A 6,481-nucleotide genomic window follows, 5' to 3' on the forward strand; every position below is an offset into this window, starting at 1 on the left:
AGTTGTGCCTTTGTATAGTTCAGCACCAGCACCTGGGTCAGGTACTGACCTGCAAAACGAAGCCACAAACAAGCAGACAACCTTCCGTGGGTCTTCAACAGCACTGCACAAGGCTCTGCCCAAGTGCACCCCACTCCTACTCCCAGGAGCACAGTCCTCAACAAGAGGATGCACCTGGTGCCATGAAACACTCCTAAGACCAGAGGGCATGAAATCAAACAGAGGAAAAATATGGGCACACACTCAACAGGACAGCATAAAGCTTTTATTTATTTATAGGTTCAAGTCAGTCAATCTGACCTCCAGCCTGCATGTTCATTTATGCATTTTCTGTCCCACACATATTAACGTGTGATTATCTTTAATATTTTATGAGTTAAGCTTGATTCCACTCCATTACGTACTAAAAAGAAAAAAAAAGCAGCAGCTACTAATGTCATAGGTGAGTATTTTCACTTGACATAAATTCCAGTCACCATGAAGTGACAGGACAACATACACTCCCCAAAAATAAGTGGTTTTGTTCGCACCTCCTTTACTGAAGAGACTTCTATTTCTTTCAGTTACCTGTGAAGACCAAAGCATAAAATATGGTAGCTTCCGTTACCTGAATTGCTCAGTTCCTTAAAAGTTACATGCAAATTTCAACACTTAGCTGGGACTTAGGAGACATACAGCTAGGAAGGCATCCAAAATCTGGCAGTTAGGAAATTCCTTTTCAATGCCCCATGTACATTATTCTAACACTCATTCAGCAGGCCATCAAATCATCCTTCTGTACATCAAGTTTTTAATCCAAAATCATAGAACAAACCTTCAGTTTATGACCCTTCCTCTTCTCAAAGAATCTGCCACAGGGAATTTATAAGCAGCTGCTATCTACAATCTCTGCCATTACTAAGCCACAAAAGCCAGAGTACCTTAAGTTTTGGTCTCTCACTTAACTCCAGACTGTTCATACTGAATAACCTTTGTAGTCTGGATGTCCTGAACCTGTTCCACTAGAATTTAATATTTTCTGTACATAAGCGCCCAGAACTATGTACAGTATTTGACATGAAGTCTCCCTAATACCTATCTTCACTGAAGAGCTCTCACTGAGGATCACATTTGCTTCCATTTCACATTCAGCATCATATGAGTCATCCCTGTTTGACTATGGCAATCCTGCCTTTTCCTCCAAGCCTGTTTTAAGGGATGACCTGCCAGCCAATGGCAGATGTGTTGTTAATAATCACTCAGTAGATAACTTCGCTTTTAGAGCTATTTAACTTCCTGTCATTCCTATTGCTTCAATCATCACAGACATTCAATTCTTCCTGTGCAGTAATCCAATCCACCTCACAGCAGACGCTTCCTAACTTTGTCTCATCAGCAACTGTCCTTTCCACACAGTTATCTCAGCCAGTATGCTAAAGAGACCAGCTCTCCACTAACACTGATCTAGATCAGTAATTCCTTTATTCACGCAGACAGAGTCACAATTTCTCCTTCAGGAGACACCTCACCGTTATTCAGCCAAGCCTCGCACTTCCAGTTTATTTTCGGTCTTGTGCCTGCCGTGGTGTGTAGACATCGAACTGACGCCTTCTGCTCCTTTTGTCTATAACATTCACTCTTTAACCAGTAATAATATGACTTTAGTCTTCCGTGACCTAATTGTGGCAAATCCATGATGCATTTTATCCTGTTTTCCACTTATCTTTGTATACTTAATTACTTTTTCCATTCCAAATTTGTTCTAAATCCTTGAACACTATTGAGACTAGAGTAAAAGGTTTCAAGATTTCATTCCCCTCTTTTAAAAGAAACAGGTGTATAGATCTTTTGCTATATTGCTGTTACAACTGCTACATTCAACCTGCTAAGTAACAAGAAAACCCATTTCTTTTAACCTGGCTCCAGTGTTCTGTGCCAAATCTCTCAGATCCTCAAAGCAGAGACCCTTTACTGACTTAGTTTGGAATCTGGAAGCAGGTATAAGATGCTTATTCTGATCATTTCCATGGATTTTTCATTTCTACCCTATCTTTCTCTCCTGTTGACATCCTCATCCTTATCTAAAACTGGTTAAAACTGCTATTTTTAGAGGTATCAGATATATTTTTCAACTACAGCCTGATCCTCACAACAACATAACCAAGTTCTTTTCTCCTCCTCTTTTTACTTTTTACCCCTTCTTCATCTCAAATTTCTTCATCCTCTAGCTTTTGGCAATTCACATGCTATTCCTGCAGTTTCTGCTCTCCAACAATCAATCCCCTCCTTCTCTTCATTCCTTTAGGTTTTCTGGTAACTTGCAGTATCTGATTCTCACAGCAAGGTCCACAGCTACTCTTGGCAAGCTTTTCCTCCTCCTTAAAATGCAGTTTCCAAGCAGCCATTGTACCTTCCATTTAAGACAGTCCAAGCCTACTCTTTTGTCTTTTTCTTTTCCTGTTTAAATCTTCAATTCCTTCAGGTATTCAGCCCCGTGGACAACACAAACTGGTTCTTGTAACTTCTCAGAACTTGCCCTCTAAAATAAAACTTCCTTGAAACAAAAACACTTCATAGCTGACATATACTTACCCTTCAGTTTAATTCAGAATTATTAACTTGTGGTTAATCAACACATGTTCTTAAGGCTTTATGGAACAGAGTCGTAATCTAACAGTGGAAAGCAAGACACATTGTCAGCCAGTGAGACACCAGAGATAATCCAGAATTTAAAGATACACCCTCTAGTTCTGGGCAGGCTGTAAACATAAGCCTTCATTTACTCTTCATTCCACTACAATTAAAGGCCAAAATTCAGTGTACCAACTTTCAACCTAACTGGTCAGCACTGGAAAATGTACCTAACAAAGTACATTTGAGAAACACCTTCCCTTTGTACACCAGCACAGTACCTAAAAGTTGCTCCATAGCTCCGAGCAACCATAACATGTTTGCAAGGCTGCATTCTATAATTTGACTGAGTTTTGCCTCAGTAAATCAACCTTAGCCCTCCAGACTTTTAAGCACAGCATGAAAACCATCTCCAATCCAGTGGAAGACTGCACCAATATATTAAATGCCTCCAGCAACAATTTGAGATCTTCACCATGCCCACCACAAGCCTGTAAGGAGCAGAGAAGTCGGATGCTGGTGGCCAAGTGCTACAGCGGGACACAAAAAGAACCTCTCTAGCAAAGTGACAGTGAACGATCTCCATGTGAATCTGGAAAACACCAATTCCCTCTCAACTTTAGCCTGTGACACAATTTTCTTAACATGGATGCACTGGCATGAAGGCAGTCTGGCCTTCTGCGCAAGGAAGTGAGCTTGCTGGCACAGCCTATCAGTCCCATCGAGGCAGTAAATCACACTAACCACCACATTCCTGGTATACCTGCATCTACCCCATGGTGCACAGGCACCTGCCTGCTGCCTCCTGAAACCCAGAGGGGAAACTCAGTGCTGCAGCACGAACTATCAACTGACATGCTGTTACTAACCCACACAAAGTGGGGGCCCTGAAAGGGCACACAGCTCTTTCAGCTCCAACAGCCCCACAGCATGGCAAGGGCTGCCCGCCATCCTTAAAGGACTGATGGTGGTCTCTGCACCCATCTCCCTTGGCCACCGTCATCGTTGTGTTCATCTCTCCACGGAGCACCTTCACACTGCTTGCTGGTGCCTTCTGCTCTCGTGACCCGTCTCACCAGCTTAAGCCAAGCCTTTGCAGCAGCAGGGTGGGAGTTCTGCCACCCTCCGAATCGGGAAGCATAGCATTGGATGCTTTGCAAAAGCAACTCACTGTTAGCCACACACAAGGAAGTAACACCCTACCTTTTACTCCATAAACGCTTAAAAGTGTTTTATCTTGTTAATTCCAGGTCAGTTGAGCACATGTGTGGTATGGTTACACTGACCCTTTTAGAGCCCTAAACATTTTTAAATAAGTAGGACACTTAACATTAGACGTAAGCCAAGCTGCACACCTCCTGCACACCACCCACCAAGATCGGCCAGTAGGCTTTGCATGCAGAACCAAGGAATAGTTACTTTATAAAGTCTGGCTCATAAGTACAAATGTGACATTTGTGACATTTTACCAAAAAATGCTTGCATTTGATGAACTAAAGTGACCTTTGTAAAGCCAACCAACAAATCAGTAGCAGATTTACAAACTCCAAGTATTTACAAACAGCGCAAGTATTTACAGCTCAGTGATAAAAAGGTCTACATTAAAGATAAAGTTGTCTTGCTGCTTACAAAACACAAAAGGATTGCCATTTCAAGCACAACGGAGACATTTCACCCTTAAATATCTGAACACAGTATTTGCAGCCTTTAAACAAAAGCAAGGATCAACATGCTAATAACCATAAAAATTGAAGTTTAAAGAAGTTAATAGTATGATTCACTGGAGATGTTAATTTGCCAGTGCCAGGTCTTTGAAAGTTTTAACCCTCTCTGCACTATGAGCTGCCACATACACTGAACCCTTGGACACAAATAATTCCATTCCTTTTCACGGATGTCTTGTCTGAGCAAGGGAAGGAAGAAGAGAAGGAAAGAAACCTCAGCAGGTTTAGGTTAATTACCTTTGGATGAGCCTCTCCCCTAGCCCAGCTAAAGTTTTCTTGAGGTCAGATTAGCACTCTGAAAGCAGAGCAGGCGCCGGCAGGCCCCGTGGCGGGCGGTGCTGTGACAGATGCGGGGCAGACCCAGGGGAGGCAGCCCAGCCATGTGCTCAGCCCCGCATCCCCCGAGAGGACATCCCGGGAGGAAGTTCTCACTTCGCACCGACCCGGGGAAACAACGCAGAGGAGTTCAACAGCTATCGCTTCCAGCGGCTTTCTCCTGGGCCATGTTTTTCCCTGATATAAATGAGGCACTTCAGAGCAGGCAAAACGCTATACGCGCTGTGCTGCGGAGCCGCTCGCCAGCTGGGGGTCGGAGCCGCCTTCCTCGGGGGCGGAGGCGAAGCCGGCCCGGCCGGCGGGGCACCCACCCGTGGCACCCACTCCCCCGGGCTTCTCTAGGTCCCCGGAGGGAGCCGCCCGCCCTCCGACCCCCGGCGGCGAGGCAGGGCTGAGCTGGGCTGGGCGGCTCCTGCCGCAACGCCCGGCGGGGTGAGCCCCCCGCCCGTCGCCGCCACCAGCCCCGCAGCCGCCCGCGCTGTAGCCCCTTCGCCAGACGCCAGCCGGGCGGGCGTGGGGGGTCCCGCCCGCCCCCGTCCCTCGGGCCACCCCCGGCAGCGCGGGCACCGCTGCGAGACCGCGCCGCGTTCAGCCTCGGCCGGCGCTGTCGCCGCCCTTACCGTCCTGGGCAGCGGCGCGGGAGCCTTCCGGAGAGCAGCGGGGCGAAGCCGCGCAGCAGAGCACGGAGCCGGGGCCGAGAAAGCCGCCGCCGCCGCGAGGAGGAGGTGGAGGAGGCGGAGGTTCGGCGCTGGAGGGGCGGAGGCGGGGCCGGGGCGGGACCGAGCCGCTCGCAGCCGCTCGCCCGGCGTGCAGACGGCGCTTCCTCCCGGCTCGCCGCCGAGCGCAGCCGGGCTGGCGGGGCGGGGAGCTCCGGACGGGCTCGCCCCTTCTCCTGCCCGCGCCACACAAAGGGGACCCGCCGCTGCCGCCTTTGTTCGGCCGAGCGGCGCCGGGAGGGGAGAGCGGCGGGTGGCAGGCCGGGCGCTTCTCCCACGCGAAGATTGTTCCTCCGGCACTGGCAGACACGGAGTAACTTCACTGAAGTTAATTTGGGTCTGTGATGAAAACCCCTCCACCTGTGCCAAACGCTGCTCGGCATCCAGCACTGAAGTCAGCCTACGCGCGGCGCTTCAGCTGCCTGTTTATGCCTCAGGAGGTGACTGGTGACTCCTGTTAAATTAAGGGTGGGTTTTTTATTGCTCGGGGTAGATGGGATCCTGAAAACTCATTTCTTAGCGTTCCGTGCTTGGCAGCTACCAAGAACTATTGAAAAACGAGTTTCAGGTACACCTTTACCCCATTGTCTGTGGTAGGTCCCAGATCTTCTTTCAAACGTTGCCACTCGTTTGCCTATTGTTCTACATGTCTAGTTGCTCACTGATCATTGAGGTACCTCTCGGAAGCGCTGGTTTCTTGGAGGTTTTTTTTTTGTCACAGTAGTTTAATGTTTATCCTATAAGACTCCTCCAGCCTTACCGATTTCAACCCTTCATTTTTAGGTACTTGAGGTCATTGCATTGCAGTCCTGTCATGCCAGTTAAAACTGAAGAGGGAACAGAATTTCCCCTCATTCACATCTCACTTAGAAGAGACGGACAGACTTACAAATGGTTTTGTATGAGGCCTTCTCTGAAGGGTAGTTAGACTTCAGTCATTTATGTAGAGGTGGAATGAGCAAAATGCCTAATCATGTATATCCACAAGTGACACGTTAAGAAGACACTAACGAAACAAGACAACCCTACGGCTGTTAAGACCAGACATAAACTGAGATGCTCCCTAACTGAGCAGCCCCTCTTAAAAGCTCTTTC

The 6,481-nt window shown here is 47.7% G+C and overlaps 1 protein-coding gene across 2 annotated transcripts in view; it reads right to left on the bottom strand.

Moving 5' to 3' along the window:
- The window catches only part of FAM110B (family with sequence similarity 110 member B), a 114,984-nt gene extending 109,598 nt beyond the window's left edge, over positions 1-5,386 (bottom strand). For both annotated transcript variants that reach the window (XM_071553103.1, XM_071553106.1), the window contains exon 1: positions 5,291-5,386. The gene's annotated coding sequence lies outside the window, so the exon portion shown is untranslated. The remainder of the gene's footprint in view (positions 1-5,290) is intronic.
- Positions 5,387-6,481: the final 1,095 nt, after the last annotated feature.

Source organism: Pithys albifrons, chromosome 4 (assembly GCF_047495875.1).
Source record: "Pithys albifrons albifrons isolate INPA30051 chromosome 4, PitAlb_v1, whole genome shotgun sequence".
Classification (NCBI taxonomy): Eukaryota; Metazoa; Chordata; class Aves; order Passeriformes; family Thamnophilidae; genus Pithys; species Pithys albifrons.